Source organism: Nycticebus coucang, chromosome X (assembly GCF_027406575.1).
Source record: "Nycticebus coucang isolate mNycCou1 chromosome X, mNycCou1.pri, whole genome shotgun sequence".
NCBI lineage: Eukaryota > Metazoa > Chordata > Mammalia > Primates > Lorisidae > Nycticebus > Nycticebus coucang.
In genome coordinates this window covers 96,399,414-96,412,141 of record NC_069804.1, presented here as the reverse complement: position 1 = coordinate 96,412,141, position 12,728 = coordinate 96,399,414, and the positions used below count along the sequence as shown (strand labels likewise).

The window sequence follows — 12,728 nt, the reverse complement described above, 5'->3', positions numbered from 1 at the left end:
AATAGGGAATACCTTTTTAAATAGATTGAGTTTGAACAGAAATTTTAATCAAGTAACGGGGTAGTTCATACAAAGATGAGATGGAACAACAGGATAAGGTCACTGATATGGGCATGAGCTTGACTTATTTGAGAAATGTAGAGAAGACCATAATGATTAGAAAGTGAGTTAGTGGCTGGGTGGCAGGAGATGAGTTAAGACAGTGGTAAAATCCATCCAAATCACTAGGGCCTTGAAGACACAGTACACAATTCACATTTTATTGTATACGTGAATGGAAACCATTGAATAGTCTGGAGCTGGACATAGTCTGACTTTTGTTTCTTAAAAAACATACCTGTTTCCCTGTAGATCATTGACTGTAGAGGATTGAGTTCTCCTGCCCAAAGGCTTTGGTAACTATTTTTTTTTTTTTTTGAGACAGAGTCTCACTATGTCGCCCTCTGTAGAGTGCTGTGGGGTCACAGCTCACAGCAACCTCAAACTCTTGGGCTTAAGAGATTCTCTTGCCTCAGCCTCCCAAGTAGCTGGGACTACAGACACCTGACACAGTGGCCGACTATGTTTTTGTTGTAGTTGCCATTGTTCTTTGGCAGGCCCAGGCAGGGTTCGAACCCACCAGCTCTGGTGTATGTGGCTGGTGCCCTAGCCGCTGAGCTACAGGTGTGGAACCTGCTTTAGTGACTTTTAATCAAATTAAAGTTCCAGCACATTGTATCCCATAATTGCATTAATGTACACAGCTATGATTTAATAAAAAAATTTAAAAAGAATTTTAAAAACTTATCTGCCTATTTTCAAAGATTAGCCTATCCTATCTCCATCTAGTCCCCACCATATGCCCTCTATTTGTCAAGGTGATGTCATCATGGACCACCTCATGTGTTACATATTTATACTTCTCTACCTTTGCCTATTCTTTCCTTTTAAGTTAGTGCCTTCCATCTTTTCTAATCTACCATTCAAGAACCATCTCAAGTTTTAATTATAATATAAAATGCTTCCTCAACTTTCCCTCAACCGATGTCTCCAGACATTCAACAATGTAGCTCTTGTCTGTAGTTCATAACTTAACACATGATTATATACTCTATCTTATTGTTGTGAATGTTTACTGTATCCTAATCTTATCTTCCAAATTATGTTGCAAGTTCTATGATATCTGAGGACCAATGAATTATAAATACCTTATAGCATTCAGAAAATATGAGGAATATATTAAGTCACATACTGACATGTGTTTGGATATAGTTGATGTAATGGTGTAATGCTAATAACTCAAATAATTTCTGTCAGAACAGAGAATAAAGTCAGGTGAATGGAACCCATAATTTCTTACCCCAGTCACCAGAGTCAACCAGTCACATATAATAGTATACTTACTCTTAATGAAACTACAAAAGGCTCAATGGATACCTTCTGGATTTTAGTGAAACTGAATATACAATTGTGAACTGAACACTGACCATAAGAGACTGTAGGTCTCTACACTATCTTTTGGTTTTGGCAATATAAAACAATTTTGCTGAAAGTGACTCTCAAGTTGGAAGGTCTGGCAGAACCTGCTTAAATGGAGGCATGTAACTGTAGTCGCAGGAATGGTGGGTGTTCACCGCTATTCAGAGAAGGAGAGCTACAAGGGGCCTGGCCAAACATGCAACTGATATGTGCAGGAGAAAAGGCTGCCCAATGGCAAGCAGCCATGTCTGCTCTCCCCTCCCTACTGTAAGGTTCTGGGCTGAGGCCAGGGACTGTCCAGAGCTGATCCTGGGCTCCTATTGGCTGCTGTCTTTTGTGACGTCACGATCATGAGGAGAATTGATGATCGGACACGCTGATTTCATTGTCTGAGGCAGCAGTGGAGACCCAGGAAAAATCTCGCTGAATCTGCCTGTCTCAGCAGTAGCCTATCTGAGTTCCTTTAATCCCTTCCGTGAACACACCACGCCCGAGGTAAGCACCAAATCTGGGTGGGTACGCAGGGCGAAGGAGGGCGGGCAAGGCAGAGGGATAATACTTTGCTCACGGGTGGGGGTGGGGCGTAGGTTCGGTGTCCTAAACAGACAGCCAACAAACTGGTACTGCTTCTGGGGAGCCAAATGCCTGTACCCTCCGAGCGAAGGCTGTCAGCAGCTTCAGGTTAGAAACCTGAAGATAGGGATAGAGTGGGTGTTGCCAGAGAAAGAATAACCTTGCTCCGAGAGAGGACGAGGTTTGAGACGTGCTTCTGGCACGGTTGTAGGAGGAAGCGGCACCCCTGCTTTCTAAAAAAGGAGGGGTTGAATTCTACCACTTCTAGATTTAACTGGACAGATTCCTCACCGCCTTGCTTGCTCAACCGCAGCTAGGGCACTGCGCCTGCGCATTATCACCCTGAGGAGGGTGCTTCGAGGTGAGGCTTGGAACTGAGCTTGCGCAGACGCTTTTTCCGTTTTATTGGAGAAGGTAGGGTTGAGCTCTTTCTGAGCTGAATATGGGAAGGCTTGGGGAGTTGTGCTTATGATGTTTCCAGTACTAATTGATGGGGCAGGGTATCTGCCTGTTACTTTGACTCCGGCCTACTGAGTATACCCAGGCTCAAAATGGGCTTGACAAATTTGGAGAAGGCAGTTTCTTAATCCATAGATATTAGGTGTGGAACAATAGGAAACACTCAGAAATGAATTTGTGGAATAGAAATCCTCAAATAAGAAACCTTTGGAGAAAAATAAACACGAATTAGTGTTCCAGTACATCTATTAATCTTAAAGGAGCTCTTTGATGTGGGTTAACAGTGACTTTCAACTTAAACCCCGGAGACAGAGTGAAATCCGTTTTGGAAACTCAGCGTAGGAAATTTTTCTTTGTTTTCTTTTTTCCTTGAGATAGTGTCTTATAAGTCTTTAGTTTTGGTTCCAGATTTGGTGCTGAGTCCCTCTTTCTTCTTCCTGTGCATCTCTGCTAGAACCACTGCAGTCAAATACTATTTTGAGGGACCTCTTCAACACTACTTAATTCGGAGTGATTCTATTACTCAGAAATTGTGAGGAGCAACATGCCTGTATGTCCTTGGTGGAGAAATTGTACAGTAGTGCTATTAATTGCTCTCCACCATCTTATCATGGATGTGATCTATTTCACAGAAGAATCTGGATTTTTCTCCATTTCTTGTAGTTAAAGGATTGCTGAGTCTTGGTGAATTTTCCTTTGCAAGCCCTCTCACACAATTCCCCCCTTATTTCACATCCTAAAATCCCATCACTACCCCTCTCATCACAACAGACACTTGCTAGGCAGTCTTTACCTATGCCCCAAAGCCTTAATTTATACCACAATGCTAATAGTCTCTGAATACTTCTTTCAAGGTATTTTCTTTCACCAAAATATTTTGGGCTCCCTACTTTCTATTGTTCCAAGACAAATTCCACCTGGATTTAAAAGAATTTTGTAATCTGGTCTCATTGTACCATAGGAATCTTATTTTCCTTTATTCTTTAATGCACAACTCTCCTGAATGTTCCCTGAAAAATCTTCCTCCATTCCAGTCCTCACACTTATCACATCACTGCCATACCTTTCACTTAGGATGTCCTCTCTTCTACATTCTCCACATTGCCCACTTTGGAAGCTCAGCTCAAAGCTGAGGCACCCATAAGTGCCTTTTAAGTCTAACCCAATTGTTAGCTGACTTTTGCTAGAATTCCCACATTAATTCTTTTATTTGTTACTTTCATGTAACCTGATTTGTATTATCTTTTTATTTGGTTTGTGTATGCATGTGTGTGTTGTTAGAATGGACTCCTCAGAGAGATTTTCAATCTCTTCTTAAGGGTAAGGACCATGACATTTACTTCTTTATCATCTTCCCACAGCACCTGACTGACTAATCAAAATAGCTCTAGCTACATATGTTCTTTTTTTCTCCCTAGAAAACAATTTCCTGTGAAACAATGTGATATTGTTATAGAGCAAGCTGTATATGTGTTAAATGCAAAAACTTATTGTTAGCAGGCAAGGGACCCCTGCAATGACGAAATAAACTTGAATATAAGTCAGATAAAGGGAAATATGGAGATCTATATAGTGGGTAGGCTCCAAATACATCATATTTTCATAAACATGTTCAAGGGAACATTAGCCCAGAAATGGTTCTGTCTGTAATTTTCTCAGTTTGAAAAATACTAAATTAAGAGGTATTCCATTTTTCTGTATTTCTCTTTGGTGAGATTGCATCATGTACCTTTTAGAATATTCTAATTATTTTTCATTGCTTTATATATTTAACCTTTTTACATTGATTATCCCTGATAGCTTTGATTTGTATATCCAGTGAATCACAGATGATCATTGTGATGGTTGCTATTATGGATTGGTAGTCAATTTCCTACTAGTTGGGTTTTAAACTTCATTGTTCACACAGCTCAAGTTTTATATGAATGACAGTGTGATTATGGTTTAATACAGAGGCTTTTTACACATTTGACTTTGCTGCCTCACTTTGAGACACCATCCCAATATCACATAAAGATTTTCTGCTTAGGAAAGGATTAAAAAGAAGTCCAGCAGGGTGTTATAACCTGTACATTAGAAAATCATTATAGATATTGTAAGGGCACTATGAATGTGATTTAGTATAAGGTAAAATCCTTTCTATTTGACTTTTTTTCTTATTACCCATATTGTGTGGATACCTTCAAAGATATTTTAGCCTATAGCCAGCTTTCATAGTAATTAAGACCTCCTAGATATTTGCATGTATACCAACAGAGAAAACTGTTCAAAATTAGGCAACTTTGGATAGAATGTGATTTTAGTTTGTTGTTAATTTTAGAGATCCTAAAATAGAATATGAAAAAGTAGAGTGTGGTGTTTGTATTTTAATATTTGTTTTATAATTTTTATCTGAATGAAAGAATAACATTGGATTTTGTCTTTTAAGCTGTAGAGTTTGAGTAAGAAGGGATATTCAAATCATAAGCCATTCTTCCAATTTTATAAATGATTAATCTGAAGTTTAGGTGAGTGATGTACCTTACCAGAATTAGGGATCACTAATATTTATTAAGCACTTAGTGCCAGGCATTGTGCTAAAAAATTTATGTGTTATCACATTTAAACATCACAACATCCTTAGGAAATGGCTTCTAGTAAAATATCCCGTTATACAAATGACAAAACAGGTGTTCAAGGCAATTGAGTTTTGTAGGGCAATGCAGCTACTAGATGTCACAATTGGGAAACAAATGTAGGTCTGTTTGACTTGTAATCACCAGCTTCTGCTTGACCAAGGCTATGCAATGAATTTTTGGCAGAGATTTAACTAGGATCTAAATCTCTGTAATCTTAGCCCAGTTCCAAATTGTGTATGCTTGTGGATGTGTTTGTGTGTGTGTGTAAGAGAGAGAGATGCGGGGTTTCCATTAACACCATACCAATGATTTTTAAGATTGACCAAATGCAGTATGCTTACATCTAATTTAGGGTTTGTTTTAAACACAGTGTCTCAGTCTTCATGGAAAAAAGATGGTATGAGATTTTATATAAAATATATATTTAAAAACACTTAATTCATTGTGCTTTCACAATTTTATTGTACTTCCAGAAAGAATTACATTTTTGTGTAGTGTAATCCAAAATTAGATAAAAAATTTGAATTGTTTAATTTGATTTTACAGTAGAATCAGTGAGTTAAAACTGAAATTGTTGACGTCTTAATTTACTTGCTTTGAGTACTCTGTAGTAGGGCATACTGGTTGAAAAGTAAACAACGATAATTCTATAGAGATGTAGTCTGCATAAGAAGAGAGCTAGAGTATTCAGAAACTGTCACCGACACCCTGAGACCTTTCCAGTATGCATAAAATTTCAAGGCAATAAATAGAAGCTTGTCTGTCAAATGGAATCATCCTTGTGCCAACTAATAGCAAAAATTCCTGGATACCAGAGATCTAGGTACATGGCAACTAAATACTTGATGTTATACTCTCAGTTAATTAAACATCACTGTATATCTGCCATATGTAAAGAAACCTGTAACAGCACCTGTTCTACTGTTGCGTACAGGCACAAGAGAGGGATCTCTTGAGACCCGATGGAAGGAGGAAGAGTTGACCTCAGTGGAAAGGTGGGAAATGAAGAGGGACACACACAAGAACAAAACAACATGAGAAGAGAGATAGGATGGCATCCGGAGGACTGACTCAGTTGTTGGCTGCAGCCAGCCTCTGAACCATTAAAACAGCTTTATTTATACAGCATCTTAACAAGGTTGCATAAATCTTAGCACATAGGGTAAGGGAAGAACTGTGCTTGCCCATAACAAAGAAAGTATGCATGGGCTATGTGTGACTTCTGGCAGGTGGAAAGAATGTTGTTAGAGGAGGAGAAGTGGTTGGGGGTTGCTCCCTGAGCATTTCTCAGGCTGTGGGGGCCCTGCCAGCCATAGCCCACTCACCACATCCTACTTTATTGGTGTCCTGTTGTTTTACAACTAGACTTATGTCCAACTGGGTTTACCCTTAAAATACTTAAACATGGTAGTTGGCAGAGTGGCAAAAATTCAAGAAAAATCTCCTTTCCCTCTCTTCTCTTGGAGTTGGGAAGATTTTCTTTTGTGATTGTTAAAAAAGACATGTAAACATGTGGCTTACGTATCTCCTGTAGGCACTTTTTTCATGAAAACAAGCATTTGTGGATGGTGCTTGGACAAGGTCATTCAACTATTAAATGGTAGATGTCATTCTAAATGCTGCATGCTTAACTACTAGGCTATTAGGTTTTAGGTTAAGGAGCTAGAGTGAGGCATATCTTTTATTTTTTTTCTAATTTCCTTTATATCTATAAAGATATATTTTTCCCCAACTTCTCTCTCTTTATGAGCCTCTAATGCCCATGGAAATTCTCTTTTTCTCTCAGTGGAAATGACTTTTTAATATAAAGGCTAATGTTTATGGGAAACGGGGTCAATGTGTTGACATATAATGGCTTAATTGGCAGAAAGCATGTGGACCCATATTCTTTTTTTTCAGTTTTTTTCTTTTTTTTTTTTTGGCCAGGGCTGGGTTTGAACCAACCACCTCCAGCATATGGGGCTGGCACCCCACACCTTTGAGCCACAGGCGCTGCCCCCATATTCTTTCTTACTATGAAGCAAACCAATGATAAAATCACTTCTTCATTGGATTTTATGGAAGAATAGTTTATAAGATTATATAAGTTTTCTGTCACACTAATTTGTTGCTTTAACACGTTCTTATTTGGTGACTTTGATCTATTTACTGCGTGTTTTGTGGATGGAATTGTGCTATTTGAGAAGGTAATTATCTGAGCCCCATTTTCCAAATAGCTTTGCCCTTACATAGATCAGGTATTTGTTTTGTTAAAATCTCCTGAGCAAGCAACAATTGGAAGAGACCCAGGGCATCATAAAATGTAGAAGAAGAAATATATTCTCCATTCGTGTGGATCATTGCATCAAGGATTAGAATGCTCACTCTTGACACATCCTTACAGTTCTTTAACAACAGTGTAACCAAATGAATTTATTTTTGAATACATATGCCAGCAATCAAAGTAGCCAGTCTGACATTGTATTTAGATCTTATAGGCTGACTTTTATCATCAATGAAATGTTAGAAGATATTCAAAGTCAGTTTGAGTTTTTTTTTCCCCCTACCAACTACTAATACTAGTGTAGAAAGAGGTTTTTTGAATTCAGTATTGCTTGTGATATGGAGCCAATTTACATTTTTGGTAGGGATTGTTAAATTCTATCTATTAAATTCTTGCTACTCAAGCGTGTGCCACACGATGACAGAATAGGCATCACCTGGCAACTGCTTAGAAACTGCAAAATATCCTGTCCCACCCTAGACACACTGATAAGAATCTGAATTTTATTTTATTTTGTTATTTTATTTTTTTAAGAAAGAGTTTCACTTTGTCACCCTCGGTAGAGTGCTGTGGTGTCACAGCTCACAGCAACCTTAAACTCTTGGGCTTAAGTGATTCTCTTGCCTAAGCCTCCCAAGTAGCTGGAACTACAGGCGCCCACCGCAATGCTGGGCTATTTTTTAGAGACAGGGTCTTGCTCTTGCTCCAGTTGGTCTCGAACTCATGAGCTCAGGCAATCCACCCTCCTCAGCCTCCCATGTGCTGGGATTATAGGCATGAGCCACCACAACCGACCCCAGAATCTGAATTTTAACAAGATCCCTAGATGATTTATGTACACATTAAAGCCTAAGAAGCACCCATGTAAAATAAAATCTGACTTCTTATACAAGATAATATATTTCATAAGTTCAAATCTCATCTGATTACAACAAAGGTTTATAATTATGAGGAAAGACACAGAAGCATGCTAGTTGTATAACAATCACTACCTTTGTGTCTTATATGCACATGAGAAATATGACTAGGCAGGAGAAATGTGGTGCCAAGGAAAACATTAGGAGATAATGTTAATCCTATTATTTAAACATAGATATGCCTATGATTTGACAGTAACATGCGCTTTCTACCTTACTGCCACAGACATGATACAAGATAGTGTCTCTCAAATTGAGGACTGCAGAGCCTTAGCAGTTCAAGTACATATTTTCAGAGGTCTTCAAGTTTTATGACAATTTTAAAATTTGATGTTTTTATTTAACTAGTAATCTTAAAAAGAAACCCTGCAACATGCATATACACACACGCAAAGCTTTTTCACCAGGTTTGAAGATAACGCTTCTCTTTCATAGTCATAAATCACAATTGAAATACATTTAATGGAATAAGAATTGAATATCTTAAGGCAAAGTACCCCAAACAGAGACCCAAGAATAGATTTTTCTGGTCTAGGAAAGATTTTGCTTTCATTTTTGTCTTCTTTTTTTGATGTATAAGAAAGGGACTTTTACTTGTGGCTATGAGATTTGGGGTTGTATTTACGGGGGAAGCTTTTACGTCATTAAGCAACTTCTAGGTCTATTATAAGTATTTGTAGGGATTTTTTTATTTTTATATTTTATTTTTAGCTGATAAAAGAAAATTACATACTTATGTTGTACAACATGATGTTTTGCTGCATTTGTACATATTGTGGAATTGTTAAATCAAGTAATTAACATATACATTATTTACATACCACTTTTTGAGGTTAAGACATTTAATATCTACTTTCAGCAATTTTTGAGTATACAATACACTGTCATTAACTATAGTCAAAATATTGTACAATGGATCTGTTAAACTTACTCCTCTTGTCTTACTAAAATTTTTCATCTTTTGACCAACATCTACCTAGTCCCCCACTTCATCCCCAGACACCACCATTCTACTCTCTGATTCTATGAATTAGACTTTTTTAGATTCCACATACAGACAAGATCATGCAGCATTTGTCTTTCTGTTTCTGGCTTATTTTGTTTAATATAATGTCCTCCAAATTCACACATGTTATTGCAAATGACACTATTTCTTTCTTTGTTAAGGCTCAGTAGTATTCTGTTGTATATGTATAACACATTGTCCTTATCCATTCATCTCTGTGAACATGTGGATCAATTTAATGTCTTGACTATTGTGAATAATACTCCAATGAACATGGGAATGCAGAAATGTTGTCAACATACTGATTTCATTTCCTTTGCCTATACATGAGTCACTATAAAAGTTTGAGGCAGACTAAGTTACAGTCTATTATTTAACTTCTGAGAAACATAGTCTACAACATTATTTCTGACTCACCCATGCAAGTTTCATCACGCTTGGCATATTGGTGTTGCTGGCAGAGTTTCATTTGTTTCCATACACACGGAACTTACATTTCTTGATTTTTGTGTATCACAAAGGGTTCATAATTATGACCCATGCATACCCAGAAGTGGAATTACTGGATCATATGGTAGGATGTTCTATTTTTAATTTTTTGAGGAAATTCTATACTATTTTCCTTAATATATACTAAGTTGTAATGCCACCAACAGTGTGCAAGGATTCTCTTTTTTTTTGTGGGTATAAATTTATTCTTTCACTATTTGATTGATTAAATTTGTGTGTATTTATGTATTGTTTGTATAACATTACATACTTACTGGTAGATGGTGTGCTTTAAGGATCTTCCTCTAACTCCTAAAGAATGGTTATATACTTAAACTTTATTCCCCTAAGATTTTTGCAGATTAGAGTGAAATTAGGAATGGGAGGTATTAGAGAATTGGTTAGACCATATTTTTGTTCATGAGCAAACTACCCTGAATTCTTAACATGTACTATGCAAATCTGATTCAGGACACACTAAAAGAATGTCTAATCTCCATGAAGAAACGAGGTTTTAATCATTTATGTTTTATTTCAGAATACTATATTTTGGTTACATAGTTTGCCTTTGTATATTTTAAGTAGAATTCTAAGTGTGCTCTTCACCCAGAAAGTGTGAATTTGCTCACCCACTCTTCCCTCCTCCTACCTACTTGAATTCTATTTAGTATTGCTTTCTTTTCTTTTCTTTTCTTTTTCTTTTTTTTTTGCAGTTTTTGGCCGGGGCTGGGTTTGAACCCGCCACCTCTGGTATACAGGCCGGCACCCTACTCACTGAGCCACAGACGCTGCCCATAGTATTGTTTTCATATGTGCACATTAATGTTAACCAACGTGTTCCAATTAATATTGAGTACATGTGGTGTTTGTTTTCCCATTCTTGTGATACTTTACCTAGGAGACTGTCTCCAGTTACATCTAGGTTGTTACAAAATACTAGGTCATCATTATTTTATGGATGAGTTGTATTCCATTGTATACATATGCCAAATTTTATTAATCCACTTATGTATTGATGGGCACGTGGGTTGTTTCCACATCTTTGCAATTATGAATTGTGTTGCTATAAACATTAGTGTGCAATTGTCTTTTTAAATGAAATTCCTTTTTTTCTTTGGGTAAATATCCAATAGTAGGATTGCTGAATCAAAGTGTAGGTCTATGTTTTGTTCTTTGTGGTATCTCCTACACTACTTTTCATAAAGGATGAACTAGTTTACTTCTTGATATGCATCATTCTCACTGGGGTTAGGTGATATCTCAGTGTGGTTGTGATTTTCATTTCCCTGATGATTAGAGATGTTAAGCATTATGGAGAATTTTGAAACATTGAGGAAAGAAATTGCAGAGGATGTAAACACTTGGAAAAACATATCATATTCATGGATTGCAGCATCAATATTGTTAAAATATATATACTACCAAAAATGATTTACAGATTCAATGCAATCCCCCTTAAAGTACCAATGTCATTTTTCACAGATCAAGGAAAAGTAGTTCTATTCTTTGTATAGAATCAGAACAGACCCAGAATAGCCAATGAAATCTTACACAATAAGAAGAAATCTGGAGGCATCACTTTACTACACTTCAAGCTATACTATAGGGATGTAGTAACCAAAACAGTATGGTACTAGACAAGAGACATAAACTTATGGTTATAAAATGGAGAACCCAGATTTGAAGCTATCCTCATATTCTCATCTGATTTTTGACAAAGCATACAAAAGCATATAGTGAGAAAAAAAATCTCTATTTAATAAATGGTGCTAAGAAAACTGTATAGCCACATTTAAAAGACTGTAACAAGATCTGCACCTCTCAAACTCACAAGAATTAATTTATGATGGATAACAGACTTAAATCTAAGACATGAAACTACAAAAATTCTAGAAGAAAATGTTGGGAAATCTCTTATGTCTAGGCAAAGAATTTATGAAGAAGAAACCAAAAGCAATCAAAGCAACAACAAAAATAAAGAAATTGGATTTTATCAAACTAAAAAGTTTCAACATAGCCAAGGATACAATCAATAGAGCAAATAGACAACCTACAGAATGGGATAAAATATTTGCATGTAATACGTCCAATAAAGGACTAATAACCAGAATCTACACATAACTTAATTAAATCATCAAGAAAAGATCAAACGACCCCATTAAAAAGTGGACAAAAGACATAAATACAAACTTTTAAAATGAATATACACTAATAGCTAACAAGAACATGAAGGTTTTAATCTTTTATTTTATTTATTGATTTTAATCTTTTAAACAAATTTTAACCACCAATCAAACATTGGAGCAAGGTGATAAAGAGGGTAGAGTAATGTGGATGATAAAAAAATAGTTGAGATACAATGAATATGTATATATTCTTAATATAGTGAAATTCAAGGGACACAAATTATTTTGAAATAACGGACAATTTATTTACTATAAATTTTTCAATGTGAGAATATAGGAAATTTTATAGTGATTCCCTCATTAGTAAATTAAAATACAACCTACATTTTAAACATATTAACCTAGACCATGAATTGCAAGATTGTGAAATGTTAACAGTTAATGCTTCTCATAGTTCAAATGCTTTATCCAGTGAAAGGTAGAAGTGATTATTTGCACAATTTATTTTGAATTAGGTATGTAAAAACAAAGAAAATTTATTCAACAAATATTTATGGATCAAGGTGCTATTAAGCTCACCTGGAGCTAGTACTGTATATCACTGCTCATTATTTGTCATATATTCTGTCTGGGTGTATACACGTAGGATTGTACAAAAACAGAGCTAAAGATACAAGGAAATCAGTTATCCAGTTGAGTCCCTGTTTATGTTTCTGTCTTACAACTTGAGATTATCCATTTGAAATTGGAATTTTTGGTGTAGGGAGGGTAATGGGTGGGGCCACATCTATGGTGCATCTTAGAATGGGTACAGGCGAT

At 36.3% G+C, this 12,728-nt stretch overlaps 1 protein-coding gene across 1 annotated transcript in view; it reads left to right on the top strand.

The window, feature by feature from the left end:
* The first annotated feature begins 1,826 nt into the window (after positions 1–1,826).
* Positions 1,827–12,728, top strand: part of HDX (highly divergent homeobox) — a 317,694-nt gene continuing 306,792 nt past the window's right edge. Inside the window, exon 1 of the mRNA XM_053581081.1 lies at positions 1,827–1,953. The gene's annotated coding sequence lies outside the window, so the exon portion shown is untranslated. The remainder of the gene's footprint in view (positions 1,954–12,728) is intronic.